Here is a 16945-nt window from a genome sequence, read left to right as displayed (position 1 = left end):
ATAAACAATGACCCCCCTGCTCAGACTATGTAGTGGACTATGCCTACACTCCCAGAGAACCCAGAGAAAAAAGGTAAGTAAATGAAGTTGGCAAACTTTAAATAAAGTAAGAAATATTAGAAAGAAAGCTCTTGGTGTCTCCTTTTTCTTGACCTAATGTGCACCTTAGACAAGAAAAATAACCTCAAAATCATATTAAAACAACAACAAAAAACAAACATTCATACAAGTAGTATAAACCCAACAAAAAAAATCCAAACAAAACACAGGGAATATACTAAAGGTTAAAGATGACTTATGATGACTTATGACATTGTCACATGTATAAAAAAAAAAAAAAAAAAAAACTATAAAATAAAATAAAATAAATAAAATAAAATAAAAAACCACCACCAGGGCAATTTTGTACCCACATCTCACTTTCCAATAAAATAAAATAAATATATTCAACCGGCAAAGCATGTAATGATATAGTAGAAATTTATGGCTTTCAATTTAAAATGTTAATTTAATGTAATTAGTTATAAACACAGTGCAGTGATATGGAAAACCAGCTAATAATATATTGATTTGGAAGCACTTTTATATTTATTTACTTATCTGTGTTATGTACATATTAATGTAGAAATAATTTGTGGACATTTTTATTATATGTCATTTAATTGTGACTAATTCATGTACTCAAAGCATATAATTTATTCAATTAAAAACATAATTGCTGGCTTTTCAGACACTATTATCATCTAACATGTCTAGAGATAGCCCATATGTGTATGATTAATTATGCCTATGAATTGTTAATACCTAAATTTTGTTGTGTTTTGCATTTTGTTTATTAACTCAGGAATTTAAAAGACATTCTCAATTGAGTTGTGAATGGCTCACGACCCGTCACACGCACGCTCACACTCACACTGAGCCATTTAATGCCATCAGATGGTGTGTTAAGTGAGCCTGTGCTAATCACACACGGCTGGCATACAGGGCGGCGCGTCTATGTTGAGAGACATACTGCTGCTGATGTTACTGCCAATCGCTCCCTCTCTCTCTGCTTCTCTCTCTCTATTCTCCTGATTTTCCCAAGGGACGCCCTGCTGAGAAAACGATGGGGCAGCAAAAATGTGCAAAAGCAGCTCTCTCTCTCTTTCTCTCTCTGTCTGGCTGGAGCCCCATCAACCTCCCTCTCTCTCCTGGAGGAGGTCAGACATGACCATCAGCAACAGATCTTCAGTCTCCCACATTCACAACACCAAATCGGTCATTTAGTTGTTCTTTATAACACATCGGCCAGGTCACATCATTTAAACACTTCCTCCTTCACTTCGAGGTATGACATCTGACAATATAAGTCCAAAATCTTCCTTCTCTATTCCAACAAGGGTTAATGCATGTAAAGTTTGGATGTGCATGTAATATAAACAGCATAAGCATGCTTATTAAGCAACACAGCTGATTTTGCTGTTTACTGAGCAGCAAATCAACATATTAGAATGATTTCTGAAGGATCATGTGACACTGAAGACTGAAGTAATGATGCTTAAAATTCAGCTTTGCATCAAAGGAATAAATTACATTTTACAACATATTCTAGTAGAAAACACTTCTTTTAAATTGCAATAATATTTCACAATATTACCGTTTTTTTTTTTTTTTGTTTTTTTTTTACAGATTTTTTATCAAATAAATGCAGTAAACATAAGAGCATACAGTTAGACAACAAGTCTTATTATATATATGTCACCCTGGACCACAAAACCAGTCTTAAGTCGCTGGGGTATGTTTGTAGCAATAGCCAAAAATACATTGCATGGGTCAAAATGATTGTTTTTTCTTTTATGCCAAAAATCATTAGGAGGTTAAGATCATGTTCCATGAAGATTTTTTGTAAAATTCCTACTGTAAATATATCAAAAAGTAATTTTTGATTAGTAATATGCATTGCTAAGAACTTAATTTGGACAACTTTAAAGGTGATTTTCTCAGTATTTAGATTTTTTTGCATCCTCAGATTCCTGATTTTCAAATAGATGTATCTCAGCCAAATATTGTCCTATCCTAACAAACCATACATCAATAGAAAGCTTATTTATTGAGCTTTCATATGATGCATACATCTCAGTTTTGTAAAATTTAACCTTATGACTGGTTTTGTGTTGCAGGGTCACATATGTTCTTGTATATATTATGTATTTTAAGTATATACCTTTATGTGTGTATTTTTGTTTTTACAGTTTTTCTCAATTGCTAAAACACTATAACCAGTCTTTTACACTAAAATTTCAAAACTATAACGCCATTTTTGAAAAAGCACACCCATTTCCCTAAACTATAAACACTATTCCCTGCTTTGACACATGAGTTATATTTGGTGAACTGTTACTTCAAAACTCTACACACAAATCCCTACATTTCTCAGTGCTTACACCATGTGGACATTTAGAAAGCACAAGCATTCAATATTGTTCACTCAAGTCTGCGAAGTTTGAGCTCAATTAGCACACAGTTATCCTAGTGGAAACACTAGGAGTCAAAATTTAGCACACACCAATCAGAAACTTCGATGGAGATAAAAGGATAAAAGTTTTTCTCAGTCACTTTGGTGCATTTCTCAGATCAGAAATGAAATATACATTTGTCTGCAGTTTCCTACATTATCAGTTGCTATTGTCATGTTGCTCAAAATGTATTATATACTGTAGTTCTCTGTGCAATAGTCTTACCCCTCAAAACATCAAGTCATTAGCTCATCGTATAAATCATTACCTAAATGCAAAATTTTTGATCTAGCTGTCCTAAACTGTCAATCATATATTCTACACATTTCTATTAGACTTTTTGTAAATTTGCCATGAATTATTCAAGTGAATCTTGACTTTCACTAATGAAGATAATATAGATCAACCAATGATAAAGCAGTTCTCTGAAATAGATCAAAGGTACAGTTCATGAACCTTCAACTGGGAAGCATATAGACAGAGGACAACGCAGGAGTTACAAATTCTGACAGTGGACTTTCTTATTTTTATTTTCACCTTTGTGCCCATATTTCTTTTTTTTTTCTGTTTCACAATGACGTTGTGTGCTTTTATTTTTTATTTTATTTTTTTGTCAGACCACTAGTACAAGTGTAACTGTGAATCCTATCCAGTCTTTTTCAATCAGTATCCCACATACAGTAAAGTGTAATTTTGAAGAGGAAGAGTAGGAGGTGAAAGAGGAAGAGGAGGAGAAGAAGGAGGACGATGACGACTACAAAGTGTAAGAGACAGAGGAAGGGCAAGGGCAAGAAGACAAGCAGTCTCGTATATTTTAGTTGATGAGTGCCAGGGTTGGATCAGGCATGCAAGAGGATTTTACTCCTGCTGCCTGGCCAGGGCTAATTTAGTGATGCTGAAGAGGTTCTTTGGCCTGTCCCAGACCAAAGACAGGATGCTGGGCAGAATAATTATTTTGTTGTTTTTTGCTGTTTTGTACTGTACTCTACAGTACATTAAATTAAGGAATAAAACACTTGCAAAGGAATAGATTTGTTGTGTTCATCATGTGAAAAGTTTTTTATTTGGATTGTTTTGGTTGTATTGTTTTGAATTTATCTCATCAGTGTGTAAAACCGTGTTGTAGTGTGTGTGTTTTTGAGAATTTGTGTGTCATGTCTGAAAGCAAAGTTTGGTTTTTCAGTAAGATTGAAATGTTTTGAGTGGAGAGCTTCATTTTGACCTCAATATAGGAAGTTTGGGGAAATGAGTTAGGAGTTGTGGATTTGTGTTTAGAGTTTCGCAAATAAGAGGCATAATTTCAAGAAATGTGTTTAAGCAATTGAGAAAAACTGTAAAAAATGCATTGTATTTATCTTAAACTAGCATGGATTTTGCAATTTTGTACCCATCCCTCACGTCGCCTGTTTTCATCTTTTTCAAACATGAAAACAAAATAAAATAAAGTAAACAAATAAATAAATAAATAAAAATTATAATAAAAATTATAATCTAAAATAAAATAAAATAAAATGTTAAGGTAATTCATACTGATTTTTTTAAATTTAAATTAAAATAAAATAAAATATGTGCAGTTTTCTAATTTAGCATGTAATGATGTCAATTAAAGTATGTATTTGGTTATGTATAATACATGTATTTATCTTTATTTAAATACAAACTATTGGTGGCATTTCAGGTACTATTGTCTATTACAATTATGAATTTATTTCATTGGAATTCTCTCTCTCTATATATATATTATATAACATTAATATCATGTAAAACATTAATATATTTTATGCTTCCCAAGGCAATTTTGTACCCACATCTCACTTTTCCTGTTTTTACTTTTTTCGAACAGGAATAAAATAAAATAAAATAAAAGTGAATATAAAATAAAATGAAATATAATAAAATAAAATAAACAATGCATATAAAATTAAATTAAATTAAAAAACGAATATAAAATAAAAAATATATAAAATTAAAAAATGAATATAAAATAAAAATTTTAAAAAATCAATATAAAATTAAATTAAATTAAAAATGGAATATATGCAATTAATTGTGACTAATTCAACTGGCATGTGATGACATTAATTAAAGTATGTAATTGGTTCACAGACCTTATATATGTATATTTATTGTATTTATGTTTATTTAAATAGTCATTCTTGGTTGCATTTCAGGTGTTACTCTTGTCTAATATTTCTGAAAGTACCAATATGTGTATGATAAAACATTAAAGTAATTTAGAACCTTAACTTAAAGCAGTCAAACACATCTGATTGTTTTAAGACTCTTACTCGCACTGCAGTATTTTCATTATCGCAAACATGATTTCGTCTGTAAATAATCATGTTTCTTTTGGCTAACTGGCAGCGTAGAAGCTTCTGGAAGTGGGCCAGGTCCTGTTCTCAGCCCAAATCAAATGTTATTGTCCTGTATTGTTAGCAGAAGATATCTCGCTTTTGTGTAGCATGTTTAATTCCCGGCTAATTACCGTCTGCGTCTGAAGACCCGCGCTCAGAGGAATAGACAAAAGATTCATGTTTTTAACTGGTGGCACACAGAAACGACTAGCTTTTGGCAGAATAGCACACAGAGTGGCGATTGAATGCATGTGAAAACAAACCTCTGCATGTGTGACGGAGAAAATAATTAGCTATTTAAAGACAAAAGCATGATTAAACACGTCTGATCTGAGATATTAGCCTCTGCAATACGCCACAAGAGCAGCTTAACATCCCCTTTGGCTGGGATTGCCGTCGCAGGCTCAGGTTTGCTGTCAGCGAGAGTAGAGGTGAACCTCGCCAATAAATATGTATGTGAGTTTGGAATCCAGCGCTCACTGAGGTCATTCGGGCCCTTGTTCCTCTTTGCTCTCTTTGACAGCTAAGTACATATGCTAACGCTATTTATAGGCCTCCTCGCTGCCACCACTTCACAAACAGCAGGTAAAGGAAGAGGATTAATTGCTAATTTATCACAAATCTTTCGATAAGAGCAGTCAGGAGGGCTAGTTTAATAGTAATCTTGCTGCAGTGCTGGAAGCTTCTCTGCAGCTTTTACTGCTCATGCTGTAATTAATCTACACACAAGCGGATACTCTTTGACAAAACATTAAAGTAAACAGAACAAAAGTAGCTAACTACTTTCTGTAATTTATTATTCAAGATCACAATACCTGTTTAACATAGAAGCTTAATTGGGTAATTGCAAGTTTGTATCTCAGAAGACTGTTTACATGTTCCAATTAGAATTCAGAGTTTATTTCTCACAATAATGACTTTTTCTTCATGGAATTCTGAATTTATATCTCACAATTATGACTTTTTTTCTTGGAATTCAGAATTTACATCTCAAATATCAATTTTTGTTTTCTTAGAATTCTAAGTTTATTTCTCACAATTATGACTTTTTTCTTGGAATTCCGAGTTTATTTCTCACAATTATAACTTTTTTTTTCTGGAATTTTGAATTTATGTTTTACAATTATGACTTTTTTCTTGGAATTCTGAATTTACATCTCAATTGTCAATTTTTTTCTTGGAATTCTAAGTTTATTTCTCACAATTTTGACTTTTTCTTGGAATTCTGAGTTTACATCTCCTAATTATAACTTTTGTTATGAAATTCTGAGTTTATTTCTCACAATTATTACTTTTTTTCTTGAAATTATGAATTTACATCTCATAATTATGACTTTTTTAATGGAATTCTGAGTTTGTCTTGCAATCATGACTTATTTCTTGGAATTCTGAGTTTACATCTCCCAATTGTTACTTTTTTTCTTAGAATTCCGAGTTTCTATCTCACAGGTATGACTTTTTTTCTTTGAATTCTGACTTTACATCTCCAAATTGTGACTTTTTTCTAGGAATTCTGAGTTTACATCTCACAATCATGACTTTTTTTCTTGGAATTATGAGTTTACACCTCACAATTGTGACTTTTTTCTTTGAATTCTGCATTTACACCTCGCAATTATGACTTTTTTCTTAGAATTATGAGTTAAAATCTAACAATTGTGACTTCCTTGGAATTATGAATTTACATCTCCTAATTATAACTTCTGTTATGGAATTCTGAGTTTATTTCTCACAATTATTACTTTTTTTCTTGGAATTCTCAGTTTATTTTGCACAATTTTGACTTTTTATCTTGGAATTCTGAGTTTACACCTCACAATTGTGACTCTTTTCTTTGAATTCTGCATTTACACCTCGCAATTATGACTTCTTTCTTAGAATCATGAGTTAAAATCTAACAATTGTGACTTTCTTGGAATTCTGAATTTACATCTGCTAATTATAACTTCTGTTATGGAATTCTGAGTTTATTTCTCACAATTATTACTTTTTTTTCTTGGAAATTTCAGTTTATCTTGCACAATTTTGACTTTTTATCTTGGAATTCTGAGTTAACATCTCACAATTAAGATTTTTTTCTTGAAATTATGAATTTACATCTCATAATTATGACTTTTTTAATGGAATTCTGAGTTTATGTCTTGCAATCGTGACTTATTTCTTGGAATTCTGAGTTTACATCTCCCAATTGTTACTTTTTTTCTTGGAATTCCGAGTTTCTATCTCCCAATTATTACTTTTTTCATGGAATTCAGAGTTTACATCTAACAATTATAATTTTTTTTTTATCTTGGAATTCTGAGTTTACATCTCGCAATTGCGACCTTTTTTCTTGGAATTCTGATTTTACATTTCCCAATTGTGACTTTTTCCCTTTGAATTTTGAGTTTACATCTCACAATTATGATTTTTTCTTAGAATTATAAGTTTACTTCTCATAAGTGTGACTTTTTCTTGGATTACTCAGTTTACATCTCACAATTGTGACTTTTTTAAATTCTGAGCTTATTTCTCACAATTCTGACTTTTTCTTGAAATTCTGACTTTTTTCTTGGATTTCTGAGTTTACATGATATCTCACAATTATGAATTTTTCAAATGAATCGGTGGATAGTTTTTTTTTTTCAAATGAATCAAAATAAATAAAATGAATCACTGAATCAAATAATTTATATATATATATATATATATATATAGAGAGAGAGAGAGAGAGAGAGAGAGAGACATTTTAATACTTTTTATTTGAGCTATTTTACTTCAATATACATTAAAATATTCAAATATGAAAAATGCTGTAATATATTAACAAAAGATGTAATAGTATCTCAATTACAGAAAAATATCTTAGAAGGATGTACTTTGAAATAATTTTTACTCAGAAACTGCTAGTGCTTCACACTTAATTGTGAAGAAATGGCAAGTAAATTTGAAGTGGACTGATATAGTGTAGAATTTGCACATTCTAGTAATCTTTGTTTTATTTACAACAATTGTTTTTCCCAGAGCAGGTGGCCAGTATTCAACAGAAAGAATTCAGCAAAACATGACAAGATGTTGTTACATCAGCTAAACTGAGGAATATTTTAGGGTGCATGTATTTTCATGTGCGTGTGATGCCATGGCTTCAAGGTTCAGGGTTTCAGACGTGACATCTCCCAGCACGCGGCTGGAACCGCTGTCATTTATAAACACTTGTGTTATTGAGCCACCGCGCGCTAGCTAACGTGTCCTCGTAGCGCTGACATCAAGGCCCTGAATCGCCCCTCCCATAGCCAATACTGCAACTCATTATCACAAACTGTCCTACAGAGCTTTCTCTCTCTCCATTTCTTTCTTCTCTATCTTCACGTCTATGATGGAGAGCATAGCAGACGGTTATAAAGATGTGGAAACTAGAGGAGGTGAATGGACTCCATCTTCTTCCGGAGCTGTTTAGAGCTCTGGAAACAAGGTGAAACGTCCAGCCGCCGTCCAGTGAGATATTTATTATAGGCAGCTCTGGGAAAGCATTAAAAGTGTTGGATCTGAAGTTGTGACAGTTCAAGGGAACCCTGGAGTGTTAACATATTCAGAATGGGCCATGACAAGGTCAGGCCTACGATATGTTGTCAGTCCAATCCGGCCGTACAAGACAACCGCACATTTGATTTGATTCTATCATGACACTGTGGCTTTCTTTTCATCTATTTCTTTCTGTGATAGATTCAGTGAAGCTTTACAGACTTGTTGCCAGTGCATCAGCTTTACATATACATGCATACTTTATACTGCTAGGCCAAAATATGACTATTTTGAAATGATCAGTATTAGATTAGCTATCTATTGTGGATGGATTTCATTTTTTATTGTATATTTATTACATTTTGTTGTACTATCTAAAAGAATAACACAAAACGGGTGCAGAACAATTATCATTTTCTCACCCCAACATATCATTTAAGTAAAATAATATAAAATAAATGAATAAAATTGGATAAAAAGAATAATAAATTAACATAAGAAAAGATTATTTAATTGTATTTACAATGTAAACATGTACTTTACAATAGCAATAATTCATTTTAAAGCTTATATGACATGTAAACTAGTCAAAAGTTTTTTAACAGTAAGATTTTTAATGTTTTTTGTCAAGCGTGCATTTGTTTGATCCAAAGTACAGCAAAAACGGGGGCGGAGCCAGGATGTTTTCATGGGGGTGGCCAGGGAGGGGCCAGCAACCAGTTTGGGGTGGCACAATAATCTTTATTATTTCAATATAAAAATGTGTTTGACTATAAAGTACTGGACTGTTTTAGTGACTAAAACAAAACTGAATACAAATAATTTTCATTTAATTGCAATTGAGATTTTTCTTTAATTAGATCAAGTAATACTAAGTGATTGTGCAATTTTTATTGTGCATGCAGTCAGCTTGGTTGTGGTTCTCAAAACCTCCAAAAACTTGTTCTCCAACATTGCATATTCATGGATGAGACATGCCAGTAGTGATAAAAATGTGAAAAGGCCGGAAATCAATGAGAGAAATAATTTTCTAATGTGTGCTTTATTTATGATGAAACAATATGCGTGGCCTCATATTCACGTAAAGTTGTGCGCCGTGAGCACAGAGAAATGGCTGACAGGACAGAAAAGTTTGTTTTACTGACATACAGCCTGTCGACATCTCATCAGACCGCAGTTGACTGTTGTTCTACTGAAGCTCATTTGGTTCCTCTGCCTTTTCCATGCACGTTTGATTCACGCCTGGTGCTGAAGCACTGGTCTCAAATGTCTCCCATTTTGTATGGACGTAAAGATATACGGCGGTTCCGCGTCTTAATAAATGCACTTACAGGCAGTTTTGAGTGGGGTGGCCAAAGGGGTGGCCAAGCTTAGGTCAGTGGTGGCCACTTCCACCTCTGGCCACCCACTGGCTCTGCCACTGAGCAAAAACAGTACAATTTAGAAATATTTTTGCTATTCAAAATAACTCTTTTCTATGTGAATATATTTTAAAATGTAATTTATACCTGTGATTTCAAGTTATTTTCAAGGATCATGTTACTCCAGTCCCATGATCCTTCAGAAATCATTCTAATATTCGATCTGCTGCATTTTACAGTTTTTGCTGTACTTTAGATCACATAAATGCAGGCTCGTTGAGCAGAAGAGACTTCTTTTTAAAAAAACATTAAAAATCATACTGTTCAAAATAAATACCATAATACTGTCTGCCTAGTAACCATAGTGTCTGTGGAAACTATGGAAATAGAAATATCGCCAAAAAGTTCTCTGCACGTATGCATTTGTATATGTTTGAATATGATGCAATACACTTCAGATAAACTGTTTACCTCATTAAAATGCCATAGAGTCAATAGTTATATTGTACAACGCAGATTTGATTACTACTGTATTTGCAATGCATATGTTAATGTAACTACATTCAAGCTACAGTATACATTTAATCAGATCATGCACTCCCAGAGAATCAAACCCATGACTTTGACATTGCTAATGGAGGATGAGTAGTTCACTTCTCAGGAAAGATTGCAACCAAACAGTCTTACACTTTCATCTTTGTTTCTGATCAGCATTTGTAATGCGATTAATACCAGAGCTGGTTAGTTCCAGGCTTTGTATGTTTGAAACCAAGGCTGTTGAAACACCGTCCGATCGCTGCTGTTCGGTTAACTAGGTCTGTCTGATCTGGTCTCCATTGCTTTGTCTTTCATTCTCATTCGGCAGGAAAAACATGGCGTGCTGCTAAATCCACGGCGTCTACATCAAAGCCTCACGATTTAGCCGGGCCGCCTCTCCCGCGCAGCTTAGACTTGATCTCGCGGCATAATGCGTCCAGCATCCTATATATTGAGAGCTAATATTGGCTTGGGCTGGTGCTGATTGACCTGCATTCTGGAATGGCCTCTCTCTGGGCGGCTCCACCTGGGGCCTGCTGCTGTCAGAGAGGACGGCCGCCGCACTGGATTGATGACAGTCATTCAGTGATGAAGCTGTATTCATCATCCCTGTCCAGAGCTGCACTGGCCAGATGGAGTGTGACCATCCATCCACTGCCAGGGACACATCTGTTCCTCGTGTTGCTTAGAGTACTAACAAGTCACTGGCTCCCTCAAAAGCCAGCCGATGTCAGGCTCGGAGAGAGGGGGCAGAGGGGAAGGGGAGCCGATGGGGGAGGGTGGACGCCAGGAAGAAATCCGACCTGTTTTCTCAACGCTTTTTATCTTAATCTTCAGCTCTGATTGCTCACATTCTACTGCGCATACACACCAGCATTCAAATGTTTGCGATGTTTTTGAAAGAGCTCCCCAATGCTGCATTTATTTGTTAAAAATACAGTAAATTCAGTAATATTTTTACAATTAAAAATAATTTTTAATATATATTTGAATATATTTTCAAATGTAATGTATTGCTGTGATGCAAAGCTGAATTTTCAGCATCATTATTCCACTCAGTGTCACATGAACTGTCAGAGATCATTCTAATATGCTGATTTGCTGCTTAAGAAACATTTCTGATTATTATCAATGATGAAAACAGTTGTGCTGCTTCATATTTTTGTGGGAAACAGTGATACTTTCATTACAGCATTTATTTGAAATGGAATTTTAAATCTGAATGTCTTAGTCACTGTTTAGCAATTGTTTATTGTTAATTTAATGTATTTTTTCAATAATTTATTTATTTATTTAGATTTCTTGAGCAGCAAAACAGCATATTGGAATATTAAAGAATGTCTGAATAAACCACGTAAATGTAATTTTTCAGATTTTATTTTAAATATTTTTTAAATTTTACTTCATTTTACTTAAAGTGCCCCTATTATGCCATGTTTAAGGTAGTTAATATTGTTGTAATAGTCTCTTAAAACAGGTTTACATGTATGCAAGTTCAAAAAACACTTTAGTTTTCTCAAAAATTAGATTTAATTTTACCCCGTTTCTAAATGATTCGTAAACGACTCGTGTGAAGCAGTTCGAAGAATCAGTCTCTCTAAACCCCTCCTTTCAGTGAGCCCTCACCGCTGTGATTGGTCAGATGGTGCAGTCCTTTTGGATTGGTCTACCGCTTCAGCGCAAAACGAAACGCCCATTGGCATAACTGAATGACAGCTGCGGAGACCTGTTAATGCATAGAAAAGATAGACTCGATTTTACCCTATCAATTCGAGCCGGAGTCTGACGAAGAAACGGTTGAAGTGGCACATCGACAAGAAACTGTTTTGCAAGCACGACTGGAGCAGGACGTTTCTCAGTGGGTGTCATATTATAACTGTGGAAAGTGCTTGCAATTTGCTTTTGTAAGCGAACCGGGCACACCTCTACGTTGTGAACTTCAACACTGTAACGTACAACATAACACTGCGTTAAGCCATCGTTTATCATTATCATTACTTAAACTAATAAGGCAGACAGACAGTCAAGCTGCATCAATCACAATTTTTAGACTACATTGCACTCACAGCTGAACAACAGAACTACAGAAACGCAAGTTAGCCGCTTACCAAGACATGTGCGGGGTTGTTACACACCATAACGTACACAAAGACGTATTTTGAACGATCGCTAGAAAATACAATCATCAATTATTAATCATACTTACAGGTAGAAGTTCAGAGGAGCAAGCCGGTCCAAATAAACTGGGCACTGATCCATTTTTTAAAACCAAGCGTTTGGTGAATCTCGCGTTGTAACGTTACTCCCCAAGATTGGAAAAACAGTCATCAGTAAAATGACGCGAACACAACACAAGATTGGAATTGGACTGCTGAGGTGTTGAAAAAATTAATGTTAACCACTCATTCTTGGTAGTTTCATCTTTCGGAAGGGCATATAAAACAAATTCACTCTCACAGCGCAGGGCGTCTTCTTGACATGATGTAACGTTAATCCACGTGAAAATGGTAGGCCTACTGTTTGTGGGCGGGCAAGTTGTTCGCGAAATTGAACGTGGGCGGACATTACGCAAATGTGTAGCTCGTGACGTGTGGCCGTTACAGAAAAAAGATTCGAATTGCTGACGACTCGTTTAGGCGAATGTGAGCCGATTCTTTTTTTTGTTAGATAAAAACTTCATTTATAGTGCACTGTCGGCGTCACAACTTTGCAGATAGTTTATGTTCACATACAGCTACATGACACACTACATGAAATATCATATTTGAAAAGGCATAATAGGGGCACTTTAATAACAAAATTATTATATGTTTTTATTTATTTAAGATGTGCACAAAATGACTGCATGTAAATAAAATTTTGTTTTTATTTACATTTGTTAAATTTATGCACTTTTTGTAGAGAATATAGAACTATCTATTTTATATTTATATATCTATTTTATAATATTTCGATACATATTAGTGGTGTGTGTGTGTTATATATATATATATATATATATATATATATATATATATATATATATAGTTTTTTTTTTAAATACATTTTTCAATTTATTTTATAACTTCTAAAAACGTTTCTATATATATTACTACATATGTTCAGTTTAACACAATTTGCAATTAAAAAACAATTTATCTTATTTAAAGAAATCATTTTTTTAATAGTTTAAAATGAAGTCTTAATTTTTCAATTTATTTTAGAATTTTTAAAAAACATCTATATATGTAGATGTTATGTTATTTATTTTAAGATGTGCACAAAATTACAGCAATTGAATAAACATAAATGTTAGTCAAAATATTTGCAAACTGTAACTGTGCTCTATCTATTGGCAGAGATTTTTTTTCCGGCTACAACATTTTTACAGTACTAGCATTTACAGTATATGTATGTGCATCCTTCCCTTAATATATTTTGCGGTATCCGCCTTTGGAATCACTGGTGCACAATGAGGCGTTCTGGCACAGAGTCCTTTTTTTTTTTTAAGGCTGACAAGGACAAGATCAGCACTTGGAGAGACAGACAGAGCAGCGTTTTCTTCTTCTTCTTTTCTTGGCTGACAGACAGGCACCACACAAAGAGACAGCAGCAGAGCCCACCTCTAATCTCTGTCAATCTCTCTCTCTCTCTCTCACTCTGTCTGTCTCTCTCTCTCTCCACTAGATACTCTACACTAATTCCCACACAGCGATTACAGTTATTATCACACCGAAGCAACACAATAAACACAGTCTGATGCTGCCACATCAAGAGACATGTTGACAGTCGGCGTAAGAGAGAGCCAGACAGAGTTTGTTTTGCTTTCTGGTTTTTTTTTCTACTTCTTCTTTTTTCCACAGAAGAGAAGGTCAAGGATTTTCTGCTTAACGATTTCAATATGCCTCTTCAGCTTTGCTCATTAGAATTCAGACTTTTGCTGGAGGAGAAATTAAAACAAACCATTCATACCTGCATATGCTGCATCTGCTTGTTTTTGCTGCACAATTGTAGATTTTCTCTGTTTGTTCCTGAAAGCACATACATATAAACACACAACGTTTATCAGCCATTAACCGGTCAATGCCAAGTGCAATTCCTAATTTTAACCAAAGTTTATGATTTGTACAATTTTAGCATTTTGGAATCAATTGTGCAAACTAAGCCTAATAATGCAGGAGTGTGTGATAAGTATGACTCTGATTTCATGTTGACTTTGGATGATGATGAATGAAGCTGCTTCTGTTTGATAAATAATGCCACTTCCTGTGCCCGTCTCTCATCCTTTGGCGCTTCGACAGGAGAACAGATTCTCCATGACAAGATTCCACACCTCCTTATAGCTCTCATCTGCTTCACTCAGCTGCTGCTTGTTAAAGCAATAAGCCATGACAGTGTTACAGTAACAGCACAGTCACTGTGATAAAATCATTGTACAGAATCTTATTCCTGTAATAAAACCATTGTGCATATATGTATATGTATATATATATATATATATATATATATATATATATATATATATACACTACCGTTCAAAAGTTTGGGGTCAGTACATTTTTATTGTTTCTTTTTTTTTAAAAGAAATTAATACTTTTATTCACCAAGGATGTATTAAGTTAATAATTAAACGTTTATTAAAAGTTAATAATAAATAATTTACATTGTTATAAAAAATTTATATTTTGAATAAACGCTATACTTTTTAAACTTGTTATTCATGAAAGAATCCTGAAAAAAAAAATCACAGGTTCCAAAAAATATTTGGCAGCACATCTGTTGATATTATCCAACATTGATCATTCTAATAATAAATCAGCATATTAGAATGATTTCTGAAGGATCATGTGACACTTAAGACTGGAGTAACAGCTGATAAAAAAAAAAAAAAAATGAGCTTTTCATCACAGGAATAAATTCTATTTTAAAGTATGTTAAAATAAAAAAAACATTATTTTTATATTGTAAAAACATTTTGCAATATTACTGTTAATCAAATAAATGCAGCCTTGATGAGCATAAGAGACTTCTTTAAAGACTATTACAAGTCTTACTGACCCCAAACTTTTGAACGGTAGTGTATATATATAACCAATTTATATAGTTCCGATTCTGTACTTGAAACTAAAGACTAAAAAAAAAATTATTTAACAATTTTTTTAAATTTTAAAAAAATTTTATTTTGTTGTATTTTATTTTGTTTTATATAGTTTGTTCCTAGTTGATATTCAGCAAGTAAAGACTTAAATTTGTATTATATTTTATTTTTATTTTACTTTATTTATTATTTTATTTTATGTGATATTGTTCCAAATCTGTATTTTTTATTTTAAATTTTAAAAATATATTTAATTTAACTTATTATTATTATTTTTTTTATAATGTGATATTGTTCCAAATCTTGGAATTTTATTTTATTTTATTTTATATTGTTCCAAATCTGTACTTGGAATCTGTACTTGCTTGGAACTGATTTTCAGTGTCTACAGACTTAAATTTGTCTATTATTTTATGTTATTTTATTTTTGTTTATTATGTAATATTGTTCCAAATCTGTACTGGAAATCTGTGTTTACTTGGAACTGATTTTCAGTGACTAAAGACTTAATATTTTATTTTATTTCTGTACTTGGAATTTGTACATACTTGGAACTGATTTTCAGCGACTAAAGACTTAAATTTTCATTTCATTTTATTTTATTTTATTTTACATGTTGAATTAAAAAAAAAACATTTCATTTTAGACTTAAATTTTTAATTTATTTTTAAATGTTTAATTTATTTTGTTTTGTTTTGTTCCAAATCTGTACTTAGTTACATTTCCTGATTTTCAGTGAGCAATGATTTTAAATGTTTTTAATTAATTAAATAATAATATATAATGTTGAATAATTAAACCAACTAACCAATCTGTCAATCTGGGATATTGTAGTCACTTATTTGTCCTGGTTATCAATAAATTACTTTAATGTTTTTTAATAAGTTTAATTATAAATTCTTCTTCTTATTATTATTAATAAAAAATAGTAAAATTATTATCATCATCCTTATTTACCTACTTATTCAGCATTTCTGGACCCTGACAGTCATTGTCACTATGAATCGTCATTGCATTAAAATGGTTTTGAAACAACATGAGCGTGAATAAGCTGTTAAAAAAATCTGTATTTTTACTAATATTAAAAAAGATCAGAATGTTCCTGCAAGTAGTCTTACATGTGGGGTGTTTCTGTTTACAGCTAGGTGCATTAATAGATATAGTCACAGGTTTATCTGCATGTGCAATGTCTTTGAACACAGAATTTAGAGTCAGAACGATCCGTATTTGGTGATGTGTAACGTGTTTTATCCCTAGTTTGGTCTTATTCCAGGATCAGTGCAGACAGAATGCCGAGGCGCTCCGTGTGAGTTCATTAGGTGCCGGGAAACTGAAGGAGGCTCCGGAGAGAGCAGCGGGAACTTATTCACTGTCTTAAGACTCAATCCTAATCACCTCACTATAGCGTGACTGACAGAAACGCTCTTCAACGTGATTGAAAGTATCGATTGCTCCATCGCTCACTTGCGCCGGCTCTGTAGCCGCGTGCGGGATGCACAATCACAGGCCGCGCTTTCAAAAAAAGATCTCTTCATCTGCCCTAATCATCCAATCAATAATTAGTGTCGGAACAGCGGCGCTCTGACAGGGTTCAGTTAGGCTGCTCCGCTTCACACTTTT

The sequence above is a fragment of the Garra rufa genome, unplaced genomic scaffold (genome assembly GCF_049309525.1).
Source record: "Garra rufa unplaced genomic scaffold, GarRuf1.0 hap1_unplaced_027, whole genome shotgun sequence".
In the NCBI taxonomy this organism is placed as follows: domain Eukaryota; kingdom Metazoa; phylum Chordata; class Actinopteri; order Cypriniformes; family Cyprinidae; genus Garra; species Garra rufa.
This window is presented reverse-complemented; position numbering follows the sequence as displayed.